Below are 22,496 nucleotides of genomic sequence, written 5' to 3'. Positions count from 1 at the left end.
AGCCTCAGCCCAGATGTAGCGGTAACAGGGTTGTGGGATAATATTTCCGAAGTCTCGTTGCTGAACGAATACCAAGAATTTCTTCAGAATGACAGAAATGAGAGATATTTTCAGGTAAGAGGAAACTAGGAATTTGTCACCCTACAGATTGAGCTATAGTAGTCCCCTGTCATTTGCTGTGGTTCCATTTACATGTGCTCGACCATGGTCTGAAAATATTAAACTGAAAATTCCACAAATAAACAATTCCTAAGACCAAACGGACTCCTATTCTGAGTGGTATGATAAAACCTCACTCCGTTCTGATCCACTCCACCCGGGACATAATTGATCCTTTGATCCAGTGGATCCATAGTGTATGTCCTACCCTCCCATTAAGTCACTGGGTAGCCATCTTGGTTATCAGAGAAACTTTCACTTGTTATTTAGGTAATCTATTCTTTTTTAACTTAAAAATAGCTTCATCAATTTTACCTCAGAGGAATTTCTGTCAATAAATGAGCCTACCATTTTGAGACCAAAAATAAACTTTGTCTGATGGGAAAGGATGAAAATACACAAACCAATTTCTTTTGATCCTTATGTGGCCACTAAATCTTTGGGAAGAAAGGTGGTAAGAAAAATGGGAATTTTTCCTTTGAGTTTTAATGAAATCTACTCATTTCACTAAAATTCAGTCAACTTCACCTCTCCATCTTTGGAATGAGGTATTTTTCAATGGATTGAGAAATGTATCCATATATGTTGAGACCACCAATAAAATACAGGACAACACAGTGCACAGAATCTAAGGTCAGCTTCGTGGTTTTGATTCACATATTTACTTTTCTGCAACTCGAATCCACTGGTGCTATTTCTGTATCTATTCACGTTAGCCTTGTAATTAAAAGATTCCTAAGGCCTTTTTTTTTTTATTCTTATTTCTCAAACAACATTTGAAACATTTATTTTTTGCCTTTGAGTGTGATGCTGAGAATCCTTAGAAGGTGTTTGTCTGCTTCTTCTTCCGTGATCTTCCATTGAAGACTCTATTTATGAGCCTTGATCTTTGAACATTCTCCAAGATGCAAGAAAAAAAATCTTATTTTTCCATTTTATATTTAAGGCTGGTAGAGCTGAAGAAGCAACTTACTCTACTGTGTCAATGTTCCCTTATCAAAGAGCAAAGACTGATTTCCTCTAGCTTTGTTCACATTACCTATGGATGTGCCTATTGTGGATGATCCTCTAGGCAAATTTTAGTTAAGTTCACAATTTAGAAAGGAAAAAAAAAAAGAACAGAAATCATTTGCTCACACTTAAAAACAAAGTAATGTCTCTTAATAAAAATGTTGAGAGAGTGTTTTTGAAATTATCTCCCCCTCCAGGTGATAATGGTGTCTTTCCTTATATTTTTAAATTTGTTTTGATCCATTACACATGATGGTAGAATGCACTTTGACACTTCATACATAAATGGAGTGTAATTTCTCATTTTTCTTGTTATATGTGATGTAGAATCACACAGGTCGTATAGTCTTGTATACATGAGGTGATCATGTCTGTTTCACTCTATTGTCTTTCCTACTCCATATCCACTCCCCTCCCTTCACTCCCCTCTACCTAATATAAAGTAACTCTATTCTGCCCTATCCGCCCTCCCCTATTGTGAATTAACATCCACAAATCAGAGAAAATATTCATTCGGCATTTGATTTTTGGAGATTGGCTTATTTTGCTTACCATGATGTGTTTTAACTCCACTCATTTACCAAAATGCCATAATTTCATTTTGCAAGGCTGAGTAATATTCCATAATATAGATACATATAGAAAGAGAGATAGATATATATAGATATCACATTTTCTTTATCCATTCATCTGTTGACGGACACCTAGTTTGGTTCCATAGCTTGCCTATTGTGAGTTGAGCTGGTATAAACATGGATGTGGCTGTGTCACTGCAGTATGCTGATTTTAAGTCCTTTGGGTATAAACCAAGGAGTGGGATAGCTGGGTCACATGGTGGGTCCATTCCAAGTTTTCTGAAGAATCTCCACACTGCTTTCCAGAGTAGCTGCACCATTTTGCATTCCCACCACCAATGGATGAGTGGACCTTTTCCCTCACATCCTCGCCAACACTTATTCTTGCAAGTCTTCTTGAAATCTGTCTAAGGCGGCTTCCAATCATCTTTTTTTTATTTGTTCTAATTCGTTGGCCATGACAGTGGGATGCACTTTGATACATCCTATGTAGATGGAGTACAGTTCCTCACTCTTTGGGTTGTTCAGGATGCAGAATCCCACTGGTCTGATACGTGAACGCAGGGTAATACTGTCTGTTCCTTCCTGCCCCACACCCGTCCCCTCCATTCACCCCCGGCTACCTAATCTAGAGCACCTCTATTCTTCCCTAGCCCCCCACCACCTATTGTGAATTAGCTTCCGCAGGTCAGAGGAAACATTCAGCCTTTGGTTTTAGGGCGTTGGTTTATTTCTTCAATGGCCAGCACATTGAAGAGCCTGGAATTGAAGAAAGACCTATATTGCACTCCCCTTTCCCTTCAGTGATAAGCCCACCCTGTGTCATGCCTACGAACTCTGAGGCTCCTTGTGTCTCGGCAAGCACAGGTGTGAGCACATCAACGCCGCTTTTCTCACTTGGGTTCTGTGATTTACGCCGTTACCCATATTTGACCTAATTTTGGGACTGACCTCGAGTACTTTTCCTTCCGGTTGGACGGACCCAAGGAACACGATTGCACTCCAAGCATTTGCTGCAGCTTCTCCTGGCAGGAGTCAACTATTTTAAGGAGCATGCACAGTCATCCCTTGATGTCCAGTGGGGATGGGTTCCCGGACCCACGGGGACCACCAAAATCTTGATTTTTCCTGTAAAAAAAATGGAAGAGACATTTACAAATAACATTCATGCAGCCTCCATGTAGCTTAAATCATTGTCCATGATGCAATGATAATGCTGTGTGAAAAGTCATTTCACTCTATTGTTTAGGGATTACTGACAAGAAAAACACTTATATGTAGTCAATGCTGATGCACTTTTTTTTTTTTTTTAATGATTTTGGAACACGGTAGATTGAATGCATGTGTGCCAAAGCTGTGGACGCGGAAGTCCAGCTATCCTCCATACAACACGGCTGCTCACTGGTCAAATCAACATCTATAAATGCATTCAACTCTCACATATGACAAACTAGAACAAATAAAAAATAATTAAGATTTGAAAATGTTTAAAAAAATCTCGGAAGTCCACCATCATAAAAATAGGCACATTGCTGAGGGTGTGCATGCCAATCCCTGCACCAACATTTTATGCAGTTTACCTTATGTGTTCATGACACCAATATGGTAGGACATTTCTATTTTTTCCCCCCAGTTTACAATGGAAGGGATTGAGTTTTAGATGGAATAAATGGCTTTCCACAACTGGACATGGAGCTAGAAAATAGACTCTGAGTTAAACATCTGTGTTCGTCCATTCTTCCTATGAACGAGGTCATTTCAGTTCCCCGGGGAGAGAAAATGGACTCTCTGGTGGACACTGTTTGGTGCACCCAGCTAGAGAATCCAAGAAAGACCCAGGGCGGTGTGGAGTTCACAGTCTGTTTCTATTTCAGTCTTTATTTTAGATTTGGGGGTACGTCTCCTTGAATGAAAAATTACACATCGACCCTGTCAAGCTTGTGAGATTGTAGGATTTGCAGAGAATGAGATTTTCCCCTTCCTCATTAATCCAAATAAAAGTCCCCTTTGAAATCGTCTTATTCTTCTTTAATTGACCAACTCGAGCGAATAACCTCACTGTTTTCCAAGAGGAGATGATTCAGTAACGTTCAAAACATTCTCCAAACATCATTATGAAGCAATGAAGTTAGTTTTTATCTTTATTACAGAAATAGCTGTGTGTCCATGGCAACTCCATCCTGCCTCTGAGAAGAGACTTTCGATGATGATTTATGTGGAAGAGAAAATCATATTATGTTTATTTCTCTCTTTTTTTTTTCATGTTGCTTTGAACTCATCTGCTTTTCTTAACTAGTCACCCACTTCACTCATGATTGGCATGAAACAATCGTCACCTTTCTCTGCCTAGGGCTAAAAATGGAGAAAACACCCCACAGTTGTTTCTAAATGTTTGAGAAATGGTCTTCAGAAAAAAATATTGCAGGACCCTAGGTCAATACCAAGTATCAACAGGACACGTGGTTGAACTGTTGTGTCGAAAATGACACCCGTTTGCGGTTCATGTTAACTTATGTTAGGACATTGCCCACAGCTAATTTTTGTTAGCCTGACTTAGGTTTATGCAGAGCAGAGAGCATTTATCATAAACAAAGTCACTTGGAAGATTTAAAAAATACAGAGGTAGAATTCTGAATGGGATTTTGGACTCAAATGATTCTCTTGACAATTACCAATAGCTGAATTTCCACTTTGGAAGTAATAATGACACTTGGGATTTACAAATTTGGGCTTGGGGTGTAGCTCCGTGGTAGAATGATTGCCCGACATTCATGATATCCTGGGTTCGAGACTTAGCATTTGCAAAAACAATAATAATAGCAATGCCAAAAAGGTTAAGATGCTAAAAGATTTTGAGGGAGAGAAGTGGAAGAAAATTACTTCAAATATTTCCGTTAAAAATATTTTTTAATATAGCCTAGTCTTTTTATCCCGTAATCAGGAGAGTAAACCCTACTGGTTTTAAATGAAACAGACTGGGACCATCTATAAAAAAAATATAATATCTTCGTTAATTTTCTGTTACTAACACAAAATACTTGAGGTTGTGTAGTTTATAAATTAAAGGCACTTATTTGACTCTCAAGTCTGGTCATTGGAAGGTCCAAACATCATGGCACCAACATCTTGGATAGGTCCCCCTGGCTGCATCACGGCATAACAAAGAAGAGAAAGTGGCAGTTCTCCATGCAGAAGGGCCCGAGGACATGGAGTGGCACCACATTGCAACTGACTTTCACAACACGTAACTCTACCCATGAGACCAGCCTTAATTCTGTAACCATCTCCCGTTGGGCTGAAGGTCCTAAAGATTTCGACATATTTGTACATCACCACTCTGGATCCCAAGAGTCCAACCCATGTGCCCTTGGAGGACAAGTCACATCCAAAGTCCAGACCTAGGTATCCTGAAATGGCATGGCCAGGGAGAAGTATTCGTATTCTAAAATCTTGCTCAAATCTGTGCTCCTCAGAATTATTCCACTTCCGATCTCTCTCCCAGGTCGACCTCTTCTGACGCAAGACTCCACACGGACAGCAGAGGTGGTGGAGCATCATGGGAAGAAGATGTCCTCTCAGGTAAGAATATCTCGCCCCCCTGTGCAGATTTTTAACGTCAGTGTGGATGAGACCACCCAGTTCTCAAAAAAGTGTCAAAAGAGCATCTGCTCTTTTTAAAAATACAGGCAAAAAATAAATAAATATCTTTCGCCCTTTTCTCAGATATTTGCCAAGAGGATCTTAGGGCAAAATATATGTTAAAAAAAATTGTGAATGACGAAAGACTGTTTGACATGCATGGACGTCCTGGACCCATCGAGAATACAAGCTGTAGAGTGAGATGATGTTTATATCTCAACAAGGTTTCGAATGCATAGCAAATTTCAAGTCCAGTTTGACTTTTTGAGGACTGTCTGAATTTGTGCAGGAAAGCTTCCCTGTATCTACGTTGTGCTGTGATGGCAAAGAAGATGTGAGACCCCCTAAGTGCCCAGCTCACGCGGCGTTCAGCTGTGGTAATTGGCAGTTCGTGGTGTACCTAATGGCGACGTTCAGATGGAAACCCGTCATTACTCCAAAGAAATCATTGTTATTGAGGCCATGTGAAGCCCCTACTCAGAAAGAAATGCTGGTCCTGTCCTGGAGTGTGAAGCTAATTGAGTCAGCGTACGGATTTCAAATTACCCTTTGGGATTCCTGCAAAAAAAAGAAAAGCACTTGGAATTCTATAGTGAAAAGGTGTCTCTTGGAAACTAAATCTTTAGACTTCTCCTTTATGAGGAGCTATGGAAGCCACCGCCAGGGAGATTCCAGGTTTGGTTGGACGTGCCAGGTTGGTGGGCACCACCATTTTGGTGCCTGAGGCCGCCAGCCAGGACCTGGAGGTTCAGTGTTGGGGAGCCTGTGAGTTTGGCTGTGCCTGGAGTCTTCTTCCTCAGGGTGCTGATTCTCAGGATGGCTCATCCCTGGTAGTCTCTCTCCAAATTCCAGCAGCATTGCAATCTCGCTAGGGTTTGTGTGTAGTTTATCTTTGGAGGGTTCACGTGCTGGAAACCTGGTCCCCAGGGTAATGAGATTGTTAGGAGTTTGAAGGGGTAGACTCTAATATGAGGCCCTTGGTTTACTGGGTGCCCTGTACTCAGAAGGGATAAAAGTAGTTCTTGCAAGACCATAAATTATGTCTCACTTCCTCTCTTGTCCTGTGATTCTCTCCATCTCTCTCCATAGTGCCATCTGACATGCTATAACTCAGAAAGGGAGGCCTCTCGCCAGAATTAGTGCCAGGATGTTTGCACTTTGAGCTTTTGTGAGTTAAATAAACCTCTTTGCTTCACAACTCATCCAGCTTCAGATACCTTGTTACAGTACAGAAAGAAAGACTAATACACAGACCTAAACTCGATTCCTATCAACCAAGAACTTAAGAATGCTCTTTCAACTACTCATTTGTCAAAATCTCAGTGTTTGTGGAAAAGATCTACTTCCTGACTCTAACACTTCCTGGCATAGCAAATTCAATAGATTTCCCTATTTACATGAACATAGTTCTCCCTTTAAGTTAACCCCAAAGGATGCTGACCCCCTTTGGCATATATGGTAGTAGACTGTATGACCTATTTGTTATCCCATAACAAATTATCACAAAAGGTAGTAGCTAAAAGAACTCAAATGTGTCATCTCATGTTGTCTGACATCAAGAAGACAGACACAGCTCAGCTGGGTCCTCTAACCCTCATCCAAATTTCAACAGAGAAAGAATTGATTTTCGAGCTCATGTGTTGCTGGCAGGATTCAATTTATCTTTAGCTGGTGCACCAAAGGTCCTTGACAGGTGGGCAGAGGTCTCTTTCAGTTCCTGGCCACCTGGCCAAACCCCCCCCCATGAAAAGCAGCTCTTTTTTAATCAAAGCATTTCAATTCGGAGGGGAAAAAAGGGAGACTGCTACCAAGATGGCGGTCATGCATTTCTACAATCTGATCATGGAAAGGACATCTCCTTAACCAAGATGGCGGTCATGTACTTCTATAACCCGATCATGGAAAGGACATCTCCTTAACCAAGATGGCGGTCATGTACTTCTATAACCTGATCATGGAAAGGACATCTCCTTAACGAAGATGGCGGTCATGCATTTCTACAATCTGATCATGGAAAGGACATCTCCTTAACCAAGATGGCAGTCATGTACTTCTACAACCTGATCATGGAAAGGGCATCTCCTTAACCAAGATGGCGGTCATGTACTTTTATAACCTGATCATGGAAAGGACATCTCCTTAACCAAGATGGCGGTCATGTACTTCTACAACCTGATCATGGAAAGGGCATCTCCTTAACCAAGATGGCGGTCACGTACTTCTACAACCCAATCATGGAAAGGACATCTCCTCACTTTTGTAGTGTTATATTCATTCGATGGAAATCATTAGGTCCCCTCCAAACATGCAGGGAGAGTATTACCAAGGTCTTATTATTCAGTAGGTATAGACCTTTAGAATCCATTTAAGGAGCAGCTTAGCACACACACCATCACTGTGAGTCTGAAAAGTACTCTGTGAGATATAAAATGAAAAGCACTTAGCATTGTCTTTCATACATAAGAAGCAATCAAATAATAGAGTGTGCTGGATCTAGATCCTTTGCAATTTTAAGAGTTATGTCTGTTGTAGATTGGGTTTAAGAAAAGTTATGAAAAAGTGTATCTGAGAATTATTTCCAGTGCTTCATGTATGCCTTCAAATGATATAATGCTCTCCATGGCAATCAGATTTACTTATACCTATTTATAAAGTTTTGGCTTTAATAGGATAATAGAAATGAAATAAAGAACAATTTTGCTTTTCTTCTTAGCTCTCAGGCATGATAAATCCTTATCAAACTGTGTATCCTTGGAGATAAATCCCAATAACAGAAGATGGATCAGCCTTTTTACTATACCATTGTTTACTGCACATATTTTTAAAAATGAACCATTATTACATTTTTAATAAGGCTTTCTGTTGAAAAAAGCAAAATATGTTCATACTAAACATCTCAAAATGCTTAAGGAGGCAAGCATAATTATACCACATAAAGAAAAATGCTATGTATACTTTTAACAGATTTATTGAGATATAATTCACACACTAAAAAATTGACCAACTTTTAAAGTATATACAGCTATTTTTGGTGTTTCCACTCACATCATGATGAATGTAATCAATACGAATCCACATGCATTTTATAGTTTGAGTAGCCCTGATTCAAAATGCTTGGGACAAGAAGTGTCCCCAAGTGTCAAAAAGTCTGAAGACTCAACAGGGGAAGAATCTGCTTCCAGATTCACTGACATTGGCTTAAGCTGGCTTCAGGTTTCCACTGTTGACCAGAGATGGCAGCCCTATGGCATGTGGTCTTCACCAACGACATCCCCAAAGATGGCGGATGGCATCTCTCACTGGAGGCAAACCAGACATGATGCAGAAGATGGAATCCTGATGTTCAAGGTAGCATCCCATTATTTTGCTCTATTCTACTCATTACAAGCAACTTACTTGGTGTGATTCATGGTGAAGGGAGGGATCTTTACGAGGATATAAATATCCCAAGAGAATAATGATTTGGGGGACTTTTTTGATGCTGTCTACCACAACAATTAATGCATATATGTAAATAAATACTAATGCATGCATACAGTAATTCAGATATGGAAGCAGAGAAATTATGTTGGCATGTGTTTAATATAAATTGGAAAAATGACTGTAGAAGATGTTCAGGTTGCCCGTCTACAAGCCACTCATTAGCCCTTTTAATGTCACCCCTATTTTTTGTTTCACTACTGACATCTTATCAACATAGACCATCGACCATGGCTATAGACCATGAACCTCCCCCTGATACTGTCGTGTACCTCAGTTGGCTTAAATCCATGTATCCATAGTGGTCATGTGACTCTCAGAAGGTACAATCAGAACCACTACTGGGACAGAATAGGATGAAGGTGTGATGGTCAGAAGTGCAGCCCCTTTGTCAGTATAAAGAGAAGGGGCCTCAAAATGAAGACAAGTCTCCACAAAAGGAAAAGACAAATATCTGCAAAGATGGAGGCAGAGTTCCTGGTTAAGTCAAACAATGAAGGATTTTCCATCTGACTGAAGATGGAAGTTTTATTTCTTACAATGACCAAAAAGCCCTACTTGGCCTGAAATCCTATTACCTTTCTGGCTTTATGTCCAGATATTTATTTTACCCATTCTGCTCCAGCCATAATACACCCCATGCAGTTTTATGAGCAAATGAAATGCCCCCATTACGGTCATTTCTGCTTGCTGGTTCTGCTACCTGAAATGGCATTTCCAGATACCTGTATGATTCCCCCGTTGGATCTAACTGATACATGACTCTGAATTGCTCCAGGTCTCTATCCGTGATTCTTGGGCAACTACCCCAAACAGCAACTTCTTTCCCATTACTTCTGTCTCAGTCCATTTTCTGTTATTAGAACACAATACCCATGATCAGGTGATTTATAAAGAACATAAGTTCACTTGGCTCCCATTTCTGGAGGCTGGGAAATCTAGGAGCTTCCCAGGTTGCATTGTGACATCAGGAGAGCCTTCTGGTTACATCATAGCGAGGTGGAGGGTGAGAGGGAGAGAGTCGCTATCTGAGGTCTCTCTCCCTCTTTCTTTCATTAGGAAGCATCCAACGTTCTTATGGAAGCCTCTTCTCATGACGTGATCTAAACCTACGAGCCTCCCACAGGTCCATATCCAAATACCATGAATAAGTGAATTTGGGGATTAAATTTTTAATACATGAACTTCGATAGCATATTTTCAAATCATAGAAAATTCACATGTTCCTTAGCCTCTTTCACTTTTCTGTGAATCATGAATGACCTTCATTTATTCATCTTTAAATGAAAGGAACAGAGGCAGCTGTGGACATCTTTTGTGGAGAAAATATTGGCCCCAAAGATATGTTTGCCTGACCCTCGGTGTGATTCTCAACATGGTCTGAGTTGTGGTGTGGGAGTAGGGATAGCTAAAGCTCTGTAGGTGATTAAAATAGTAACTGTTATGGTTTGGATCTGGAACGTTCTCCAAAGGTTCTTGTGTTGAAAACTTGGTCCCCAGGGCATAAACCTGGAGGAGGGTGGAGGCTGCCCTTCCACCATGATGTTCTGCCCCACTTCAGACCCAGAACAATGGAGCCAGCTGACCACAGACTAAGGCCTCTGAAACCAGGAGCCAAAAGAAACCTTTCCGGCTCTAAGTTCTTTGTGCCAGGTGTTGGTCACAGTCATGACAAGTGAATGACTCTGTGTGTGTCCTATTTCTATGTTAATTAGGTGAGATATGATTCTACCATTTTATTATTTATAAATTTGTTGGTAAAAGTAAGTGAATTGGACACATATTGATTGTGCTACATTTAATAAAAGATGAAACATAAACACATAAAATAGTGTTTGACATCAGACAACTCGAGAGCGATACTCTAATTCCAATTAAAAGCATCGTAGTCCTTTCAAAACCGAAGAGATCACAAAAAAAATTTCCTCCTTTAGGAAACCATGCTTTGCTCATTAATCCAAAAAGTGACGGTACTCCCCAAATGATTACTTTTGAGGATATTTGGGCACCCAGTGAACAAATGTCTCCCCATCTTAGTAACCTTCTACGGAAATGTTCACCCAGCTTAAAAAAACATCATCACAAATATTGTGTGTTCCTATGGGTCTTCCTTTTGCAGCTTGGCTTTAAATATGCATTTATCCTTCCCAGATTTTAGGGTCATTCATCTTGGGAGGAAGGAGTGAGAGGTAACAGAAAAAGGAAAGACTAGTGGATGTTTAAATTCAGCACGTTGTATGGTGCGGCGATAGCTATCTCCATTGTAATAAATGCAGGATGCAGGTGATTACCAGAAAGGAAATCTTGAGTTAAATTAAAGTCACAGGATTCCCCACATGCTGCCCCAAGTAGGGAGACTCCGTCTATAAAAGATAAGTGGAGCCAATAACCACTGTAGAGTTCAGAGCTCTCTCGGCCCCTCCTGGACACACCAGCTTTGGATCTAATGAAACCTTATATTCCATCTGCTGTCCTTTGGCTCAGAGAGCATCGGAAAGAAATCAGAAGATGGTCCTCTTACTCCCATTTCACTTCCGCAGTGTAATAAAACCGCTTTCCCGTGAGACGCACGACACTGGATATTGCGTGTTTAAATCCACTCTCGTCCCAGCGATTTGGACTTTGGGTCATTCGGTCCTCTTCTGAAGAATTCCTGCTGCTCCTGGAATCCGATCTCTTTTAGTGAGTGCACTTGTTCTCCACCTGAGGACAGGACATTGAAGAGAGGTACCCTATTGTCCACTGGTCTTCTGGATAATCATGAATCGTGTGTCCGTGAGGTCTGGCGTGATCATTCGATGCATGTATGCCACGTTTAATGACTCAACAGAGCAATTAGCATTTCCGTCTCCTTTAATATTGATCATCTCCTTGGGTTGGAAACCTGGGCACGCCTCTCTTCTGGGTCTTTGTGAAGCATAGCCTCCACAGCCAGGAGGTGTGGAGAGCTGAAGGTATTTTAAAGTCAGCTTTTGAAGCCAATGCCTCCAGTTTGTATTTGAAAAATGACATTTTCATTGCAGATTTTACAGGGAAAGATGGCAACGTCACCGGCCCCGTGATTCTTCCTGGAACGACACTACTTAGCATTTTTAGGGTCCCAAAGGCGCATTTCTTAAATCATTCAAAATATCAAAGTCCTTCGTTACGACGAAGGACATCCCTTCTGGGAACTGTATTGGAGGTCAGCGGGGACACCGTCACTTGCAATTGCTAAATGACTTTATTGGAAGGTAAATCTTAGAGCTCTCAAGCAAGTATGAATTGAAATTCAGAGAAGAGACTTCATGCAGAAAAACAAGTGTTTCCCAAGGAACCGAGCCTGAGATGATGAAATTGATATTGCCCGGACAAAGGTTATTGGGGCCATTTGTCAAGATGGGGAGCGCCTTCTTCCTTTTCCAAGAGATGATTTAGAAATAGCTTTTGTTTAAGAATCAAGTGAACCATGTCCTGCGCACACCGCATCTCAAAATTTCCCCCTAAACTCCAATGCCTTGCAATTTTTCTTAAATTACATGCTTCAGATTTCACCTGCTATTGTGTCGGTGGGTTTGCTTTTTTAACCTTAATTACTCTGTCACCCTCCGTTTCTCACTCCAAAGCTTCCAGGATAGAGTCTTGCATGCAAGACGTCCTAAGACAAATATCTGCTTAATGAATTAATCATTTGCATCAATGGATTCTCAAATATAAATGTGGATCAACCAGTAATTATCACAAGAGTTCCTCAAATATTATCAGGTCACATCCATAATTGAAAATGTCTACATCACAGTTTCTGCTGTCATTACACAAAATCTCTCACCCCAGGGATGAAATTGTATATTTGAATATGAACAAATTTAAGAGATGCAATTCTGTTTCCAGCCCTGCACTCAAATTTAACTGTGTCAGTTACACTCTGCTTAAACCAAGATACCAATGGGTTATTCCATTGTGTTGGCAGTTTTATTGCTGTGACTAAAAGACCCAACCAGAACAATGGTGGAGGAGGAAAAGTTTATTTGGGGCCCATGATTTCAGAGGTTCAGCCCATGGTGGGACGACTCCATGGCTCTGGCCCAAGGTGAAGAAGAACAAAATGGCGGAAGGACCTGGAGGAGGAGAGCAGCTCAGGACGTGGCACCAGGAAGCAGAGAGAGCTCTGCTCACCAGGGACAAGATATAAACCCCAAAGGCAGGTGCCCAGTGACCCAGCTCCTCCAGCCACACCCCACCTGCATATAGTCACCACCTATTACTCCATTAAAATATGAATACATCAAATAGATTAATCCACTGAAGAGGTTGCAGATCTCGTCACTTCCTATAATCTTTATCTTTGAACCTTCTTGCATTGGGGATTATGCTTTTAAAATATGGATTTCCTACTGGGGGCATTTCTAGATCCACACCGTAACACCCATGCACCGGGCTCTCCGCTCTGATCTACTTTACAGAATAGTGCGAGACCCTGGCTTCTGCCTGTCCAGAGGGCATTAATCCAAGCAGGAGTCCTCATCTAAGACAACTAATTATCTCTCAGAAGAAAAGCATAAGCAAACAGTTAATTTGCTAATTATTTTTCCATTCTTTGCAGCTTTATTCAGTCTTCGGTGGTTAAAAATACTGTCACTAAGAGGAAACAATGAACAGCTTGGTTTCAAATTTCTTTTCTTTTCTCTTTCTTTTTTTACAAGCCACGCAAGCACATGAAGAAAGAAAGAGAGAAAAGGGGGAGAAAGGAGGAAAGTGAGGAGTGGTAAACAAGAGAAGGAATAGAAAAAGAACAGAGGGATTCAGGGAAAGAGGAAGAGGAAAAAATAGGGCATAAATTTATTTAGGGGAGAATGGTTGTGCTTTATAAAGGAGGTAAATTGCATATGCTCCATTATTCATTGGATTCTCATGGAAAGCCAAGTTTTGAGGGGTCTCTGGGTCAGCAGGATGCAGAGAAATACCATCTAGCTGCCTGGGTGAAACAGGGTGATGGGACAATCGTTGGGAGTTCAGAAAGCTTTCTGCGTATTCAGAGAGAGAGAGGGAGAGAGGGAGAGAAAGAGGGAGAGGAGCAAACCGACGTACGGGAAGGAAGAGGAGATCTGAAGTTCAGGAGGAGTAACATCTGCCCAGGAAGCAACCCTGAGAAGGACAGCGTAAAGCGTTGGAGACCAGAGTTGGCAGGACGGAGTGGGTAGAGGTCATAGAAGGAGAGACGAAGAGGAGTGGGTCATGATTACCCAACTGGACAGACATGATGGATGGAGAGACACCAAACAGATGTGTGTGGGTGGGTGTCAACGTCTCTGTCTGGCAGATCACATAGAAAGATGGCTCTTCAGAGGTCCCAACCCAAAGCTAAAGTCCTCAGAGCAAGGGATCTTTCCAACCTCCAAGCTTGTCTTCGAGAGTTCCTATGGAAATCACACTCCTGAGCAAGGACTCGGCCACTTGCCCTTCTTTGGGGTGAAGGCAAATGGCGCCTACCAATGATCAACATTCCAAAATATCCTCCAAGGCTGAGAAACCCAAGAACACAAATAGTCATGAAGGCTGGAGAGGGTGTGGAGAAGAAGAGACCATCTTACTCTTCCAACAGCCAGAATGGGAATCAATATGGTGTGTCCTCCAAAGACGAGGCATGGGACCACCACAGGACCCAGCTAGACCACTCCTTGTTGTTTATTCTAGTGAGTTAAAACCAACCTACTTCTAACAATGTGGGCATAACCATGTTCTCAGCAGCACGATCCATAATGGCCCAACTGTGGAACCAACCTAGATGTCCATCAAAGCAGGAGCGAATACGAAAAATGTGGCATGTTTCCACGCTGGAGTCGATTACGCCATAAAGAAAGATAAATTGAGGTCACATCCTGGAAACTGGATGGAACTGGAGACCATCATGTTAAGTGAAATAAGCCATAGTGAGGAGGTCACGGTTTTTTCTTCTAGGAGGTAGCTAAGGAGAGAAAAGAGGAGGCGGAAAAGAGCTCGTGAAAATAATAGGGGACCAGGAGAATAAGGATGGGCATTAGGAGAGGGAGGAGGAGAAGGAAAGGGGAGGTACTTGGAAATGCATAGGATGAATCCTGCCAGGTACACGTGCAGTGGATCCCACCACTATGCATCACTATCAAGCACCAATAAAAATCTTTTTATAAAGATGGAGCAATCCATCTTTATGGTGGAAGGCGGCACCCCTTCATCTAAAGCAAGCCTCTTGCTCTCCTGGGCTCATCCCTGACATTCGAAGATCAGAAACAACACACGACAGGTAACATGCAGGGGGCACTTACTGCACATAAGGATTTCTTTTTCTTTTAATTTGAGTCGGGCCAGGATAAGCAATATTGCTACCGACCGAGGGAGTTCCTGTGCTGTCTACCAGAAGAGGATGATGAATACGGAACCTTAGCACAAGGGAAGCAGCACATGACCAGCAGAAATTTCAGGCTGATTCCAAGACAGGACAAATGTGCATGGCTTTTGTGATGTCAACAGGGTAGGTGGGGACCTGGACTCTCTTTTTAAATTTTTTTTTTTATCTGATCTGATGAGTTGCCCATGACAGTAGATGCATTTGCCCATTTTGACAGATCAGACATAAATGGAGGGTCGTCTCTCATTTTTCTGACTGTCCATGTTGCAGGATCACATGGTCATGCAGTCACGCATGCACATGACTCATCACGTCTGTTCACTCTACTGTCCTTCCTGCCCCACACCCTTCCCTCCCTTCATTCCCTCTACCTAATCTAAAGTAACTCTATTCTTCCCTATCCTCCCCCAACACCTTATTGTGAATTAGCATCCGCATATCAGAGAAAACATTTGGCCTTAGGTTTTTTTGACATTGGCTTATTTCACTTAGCATGATATTGTCCAGCTCCATCCATTGACCAGCAAAGGCAATCATTTCATTCTTCTTTAAGGCTAAGTAATATTCCACTGTGTAGATGTACCACATTTTCTTTATCCATTCATCTGTTGAAGGGCATCTAGGTTGGTTCCATAGTTTAGCTACTGTGAGTTGAGCTACTATGAACATTGATGTGGCTGTGTCACTGTAGTGTGCTGATTTTAAATCCTTTGGGTATAAACTGAGGAGTGGGATAGCTGGGTCACTTGGTGGGTCCATTCCAAGTTTTCTGAGGAATCTCCACACTGCTTTCCATAATGGTGGCACCAATTTACACTCCCACATTCAATGCATGAGGGTACCTTTTTCTCCACATCCTCACCAACATTTACAGTTGCTTGTATTCTTCATAAGGATTTTGCTCCCCCAGTTTATACCCCCAAAGACTAAAAATCAACATACTTCAGTGAAATAGCCACATCCATGTTCATAGCAGCTCAACTCACAATAGCTAACCTATGGAATCAACCTAGGTGCCCTTCAACAGATGAATGGATAAAGAGATGTGGTACATATACATGATGGAATATTACCCAGCCCTGAACAAGAATGAAATTATGGCATTTGGTGCTATATGAGTGGTGTTGGAGAATACCATGCTAAGGGCCCTGGCCTCTTGAAGTTATCTCATATAGAGGTTGAGTTTAAGTTGGTCCTGCATTCTTCTTTGTGTTGTCTCTTCATATAAAGCATGTCTCCCTATCTTCCAAAGTCTCCACTAGGAGACTCCACTTTTGCTATGTTAATTAAGAAAAGGTAACTGTAGCTATTCTGGTGAATATTCTTTGCCTGTGCACCAACTGACATCTACCCCATCATGAAAGAGAATCCCTAATATTATTTTCAAAGCAAGGAAGACTATTTTCCCATCTCAGATGGTTTGATGTTAGTGACCTTGGCTTTCTTGCCTCTGACTTCTTGGTATCTCTGTTGACCGCAGAGAGCTAAGCTGGCATCCCCATCTTCTGTCTCCAGTCCAACTTTTTTTGTTGATGTTCTTGCAATACTGAAGATTGAACCATTACAAATTTTTGATAAATCTGCCAGCTCTGTAAGACTGAGAGCTAGCTTGGCTACCTCAATATTACAAACTAACTACCCTTTCTATCTCAGGAACTTCACATGTCCACTAAAGGTCAAGTGACTCACCAGTCACACCATCTCATGAGTCAACTCACCAGGAATTTGTGGCTACCAGGATCAACAAGTGAGATGGAGACATATTTTGGAGAATTCCTCTCTGCTCTTCTAAATGCCTAGGTCTGGAAGCAACATACATTATATATTCTCACAGTTTATTAAAAAGAATGGTGCCCAATGGGGTCACTTCCAATTGCAAGAGTTGCTGAAAAATGGGCAGATGCCCTGTTTTAAGAAACCACTGTCCTGACTACCCTGCTCGATGCCCTGTAGGTATTTTGACTCATACCAGAATTTATGAGATAGTCATGCTTCTTTTTCCCATTTCATAGACACAGAAACGAAGACACAAAGAAATTGAGGTCATGCAATGATTCAACGGCAAACGTAAGGTCCAACATTCACGTCCAGAAATTTGGAAGTTTTATGGAGGGCCAGAAAGAGTCATGAAGAGGTGGGAAGCAAAGTTGTATCATGAGCGTGTTGTGGACATAGAGGTGTCCCCTGAGTATGGTCAGCAGAATGGATTCCAGGGAAGGGCTGGGGACAGGTCAGGTCTGGAACTCTGTTTAGGGTCTAGGAAAGAACAGGATGGGAGACTCTACAGAGGGGCGAGCAGGAGATGCCTCCATCCTTCTTTCTCCAGGAAATTGCCCGCCATGGGTCTCTTCATATTGGAACCATGACACTGTGTGTCCCTGCTGAGAGTAGATGAGCAAACTATTCCTGGACACCAGCAGGATCCACTCCTGCTCGGCATCCTGCTTCAGTATTATCCCTGGCTCTTCCCAGAATGTCTCCCTGCCAGACTGATTCTTCACCTTTACCTGCCTGATTCCTCTCTCAAAATCTGTGGGATATTCACCCTTGTTCCTCTAAATGGGTTTGCCAATCCAGAGCCCTGGGAGGACAGGGGAAGTAGAGAAGAAAGATAAGTACTTTCCATTACGGGCTGGATTTCGTTCCCTCAAATTGATATGTGGGTCACCTAACTCCCAGGACCTCCGAATGGGACCGTATTTGGACATAAGGCCCATAAGATGTAATGAAGGTAAAATGAGGTCACAGACACACACAGAGGGTGGACCCTGTGAAGACAAAGAGAGAAGTCCACACCTGCAACCCCAAGAAAGAGGATTCAGGAGGAGCCAGCCTGCCGTGACTTGATATTGGATTTCCAGTCGCCATGACGAGGAAAGAATCAATGTCTTTTGCTGAAGCCACTCGGGCTCTGGGACTTGGTGATGGCCCTGGAAAACCAAGACAATGCACCAGAGAGGGCAGCCCACTGGGCAAGACGTCCCCAGTTGGCCCCGTTTATCCCAAGTTCACCCAATCTGCTCTGCATTCTTCTAATCCTTTCCCTGAATACATAGAGCAGTTGGCTCATGGGTTCCTAATGGTCCTTGTTGCTAATTATACGCTCCTCTGATGATCTATATTTGATTCTTCCTTCTCTCCACCTGAACCCTGACTAATAGATTCTGTATTAGACCGAGCTCTGCTTGGCGTTGGGATGTAAGCGTCTCTATCCTAAAGCTGGATGCAGATAAGGCTTCCCTTCAGGAAGCTGCTGTGATTCAGATGGGAGAGTCTCATCCTAGGCTTCTCTCTGCGTTATGACACCATATAGAAGCCCATTGGACGCTTTCTGACATCCTGAGTTCCTGAGTCAAACTCCTAATGCTGTAGCCTAGGGCACATGGCAGGACTCCCAGCTGACGACAGGCAACAAACTCCACCGGGGTCCTTCACTCCCCTTGTAGGAGAGAATTGTGACGTTCCTGCTCCAGGGGAGAAGGGCCCCTCTCGGCTCTCTCGGGGTCCTCAGCAGAACTAAGCTGATGCTTTCTGAACTCTCACGACACACCCTGTTTGGTAGGTGCCCCTTATTTTTCTACAACAGCTTTAATTTTAGAGTCAATTCAATCAGGTGTCAATCAAGAGTAGTATTCCGCTGTTGCTCTTCAAAGAACACTCGGCGTTCCTCATTCCCTGAATGGTTGCTTCTCTGCCCATCCGCTGTCTAACAATCTTCTTTCTATCATTCCAACTTCTCTCTCTCTCTCTATCCATCCATCCATCTATGCATCTGTCTATCCATTCATCCATCCATCCACCCACCCATCCTTCCATCTATCCTTCTATCTATCCATCCATCTATCTATCTATCTATCTATCTATCTATCTATCTATCTATCTATCTATCTATCTATCCATCCATCTATCTATCCATCCATCCTATCTATCCATCCATCTTATTTGTCTATATATTTATATCATCTATCTATCTAGTTTATCTATCTATCTATCCATCCATCCTATCTATCTATCTATCCATCCATCCTATCTATCTATCCATCCATCTTATTTGTCTATATATTTATATCATCTATCTACCTAGTTTATCTATCTATCTATCTATCCATCCATCTTATTTGTCTATATATCATCTATCTACCTAGTTTATCTATCTATCCATCCTATCTATCTATCTATCTATCTATCTATCTATCTATCCATCCATCCAATCTATCTGTCTGTCTGTCTGTCTGTCTATCTATCTATCTATCCATCCATCTTATTTGTCTATATATCATCTATCTACCTAGTTTATCTATCTATCCATCCTATCTATCTATCTATCTATCTATCTATCTATCTATCTATCTATCTATCTATCTATATCTTCTGTTTATCTATCATTTGTCTATGCATCTATCTACCTACCTACCTATATTTAAGACTGGGTCTACCTATTCATTTAGGCTATTCTCACACTCCTGGGCTCAACTGGCCCTGCTGGCCTCATACACCCATAACACAGGAACTGTGGGTGTGCTTTGGATGTCAAATATCCCACCAAGACTCAGGCGTTGGACTTGGTTCCCGATGTTCAGAGTTGGGTCTCTCGGAAGGTGATGGGATTCTGAAGCTCTAACCTCATCTGTGGACACATCCACTGAGGTACTCACAACCCCATGAAGTTCTGGGAGGGGCTGGAAATGGTCGGAGGTGCAGGTGGAACTTTGTTGGAGGCAGTGGGTCCTGGTGGCTATGACCTGGGGACTCTATCGTGTCCCCTTCCCCCCTCTCTCTCTCTCTCTCTCTCTCTCTCTCTCTCTCTCTCTCTCTCTCTCTCTCTCTCTCTTCTCTCTCCTGCAGTGTGCTGAGTATCTTGGCTCTGGTTCCACCATGATGTTCTGCATGACCTCAACCCCAAAGCCATGGAGCCTGCCATCCATGACCTAAAGCCCCGAAACTTCAATCCAATGGAAATCTCTCCTCCTTTCAGTCGTTTTCCTCAGGTGTTTTGTCACAGTGATAAAAAGCAGACTAACGCATACAGTATATCTGTTTACATCTCATTCGACCTGCCCACCATCTTGTCTCTTGATGTTTGGGGGTCTTGTTATCAAATGTCGTGTTCTTAGATGTAGACGTTCCTCCTAAATGTGCCTGGCGTCTTTTTCTGGTTCACCAACGGACACAGTGGAATTTACCTGGGTTGGTGAGAACTCATGGTTTCCCCCGCACCAAGTAAGGTGTCTTCTCAGTCTTTTCTACTTGGTGAGGAGTAGCACATTCGTCGACTGGGAGACACACGCACCCCAAAGCTGCCCACTGGATAAGCATGAATTGCCCAAATGGCCTCAGATCTGCTCTCATGACCAGTTACTCCCATTATTATCCAAGCCACTCCTGGGTCTTACAGGGAGACCGGGGTGATCATTGGAGGAATCTATAAATCTGTCATCCTTCCCCTGCTTAGGGGGTCTTCTTATAGCCCAGAGGACAGAGTACCCAGCTCCATATTGGGGTGTGTGTGGACGGGATGACTGACCTCCTTTTCCTCTTTCACCTTGAGGCTCACCTAATCTCCCTTATTGTTTGTGCTCCTCTGATACCTACCTGCTCTCTCCACGTCCTAAAGCAGTGAACACCAGGCTTCTGATAGAACGGTGTCCTGACGGAGCATCCTGGCTCTCGGGTCCTCCTGGGACGTCTGTTTGCACTGGATTCCAGGTGCAAACTTCCATGAGCTTTTGATCTAACCCCATCCCCCATTTATACCCTCACCTAAGGTTTCTTTTTATTAATTTTTTTATCTGTTCTAATGAGTTGCACCTGACAGCAGAAGGCATGGATGCATTTGGACAGATCAGACATAAATGGAGGGTCGTCTCTCATTTTTCTGACTGTCCATGTTGCAGGATCACATGGTCATGCAGTCACACATGCACATGAGTCACCATGTCTGCTCACTCTACTGTCCTTTCTGCCCCATACCCTTCCCTCCCTTCACTCCCTCTACCTAATCTAAAGTACCTCTGTTCTTCCGTAGCCCCCCACTTATTGTGAATTAGCATCCAAATATCAGAGAAAACATTCAGCCTTTGGTTTTTGGATTTGACTTCTTTCACTGAGCATGATTTTCTCTAACTCCATCCATTGACCTGCAAAAGCCATCATTTCATTCTTCTTTAGGGCTGAGTAATATTCCATCTATATATATATATATACCACATTTTCTTTATCCATTCAAATAAGGCTTCTTTTTAAATCTTATTTGTATATTAATTTTTAAATTTGTCCTAATTACTTGTACAAGACAGTAGAGTGCGTTTGTACCAGCTATCCCACTCCTTGGTTTATACCCAAAGGACTTAAAATCAGCACACTACAGTGACACAGTCACATCCATGTTTATAGCAGCTCAACTCACAATAGCTAAACTATGGGATCAACCTAGGTGCCCTTCAACAGACGGACGGATAAAGACCTTGTGGCACATGGACACCTAAGGTTTCTTAGCACAGCTGTGTTAGTTTCAGTCCCTTATTATCCACTTATGGGGAGACACACATCCCCAGAGAATATCAAGGCCCTGCACGGGGACATTCTGTTCGATGACAGCTCACGTTTGTATCACCTGGTGACGTCCTAGCCTCCCTGGTTTGTGCAGGGGTGGCCGATGTGTGTGTGCACCACTCCGTGGTGCCTTGCTCAGGATGAGTCCTTCTCAGCAAAGGCCCTACGTCCATCTGAGATCCACAGAAGCAGAGGCCCCGTCCTCTACTCTGTTAGCTACCATCAGGCTCAAAACTCGGGAGACCCGCAGGACAAAGTCTCAAGTTCGGGATCTGCTTCGGGCTGGCCTGCACCCCAGAGTCCGTGTGCACGTGCCTCGGCAAGAAGCATCTATCTACGCAGACGGGAGAAGCAAGCTGGCCTGTCCGATAAATCCCTAGAAGGTCTCGTTTCCCGGCATGGAAACTCAGGGAGGGAGGTCAGGTTGTTGTTTGAGGGCTTGGAGTTCAGTGGTCAGGTGGTGACTCTTGTTATCTGAACGCTTCTCCTATTATGGGGTTGATTTTGGTGGAGATACATTTATGAATAAGTCATTCAGTCCAAGTTGCTATAACCCCTCCTCGGAGTCCAATTAGACTCCAAGGGCAACATCTTAGAAATTGTGCACAGTATTTCATTATAATAAACCATAACCTTTTTTATTATTTTTTAGGGGGAGTACCAGGGATTGAACTCAGGGTACTTGACCCCTGAGCCCCCTCCCCAGCCCTATTTTG

The sequence above is a fragment of the Sciurus vulgaris genome (genome assembly GCF_902686455.1).
Source record: "Sciurus vulgaris genome assembly, chromosome: X".
Classification (NCBI taxonomy): Eukaryota; Metazoa; Chordata; class Mammalia; order Rodentia; family Sciuridae; genus Sciurus; species Sciurus vulgaris.
Note: the sequence above shows the minus strand (reverse complement) of the source record.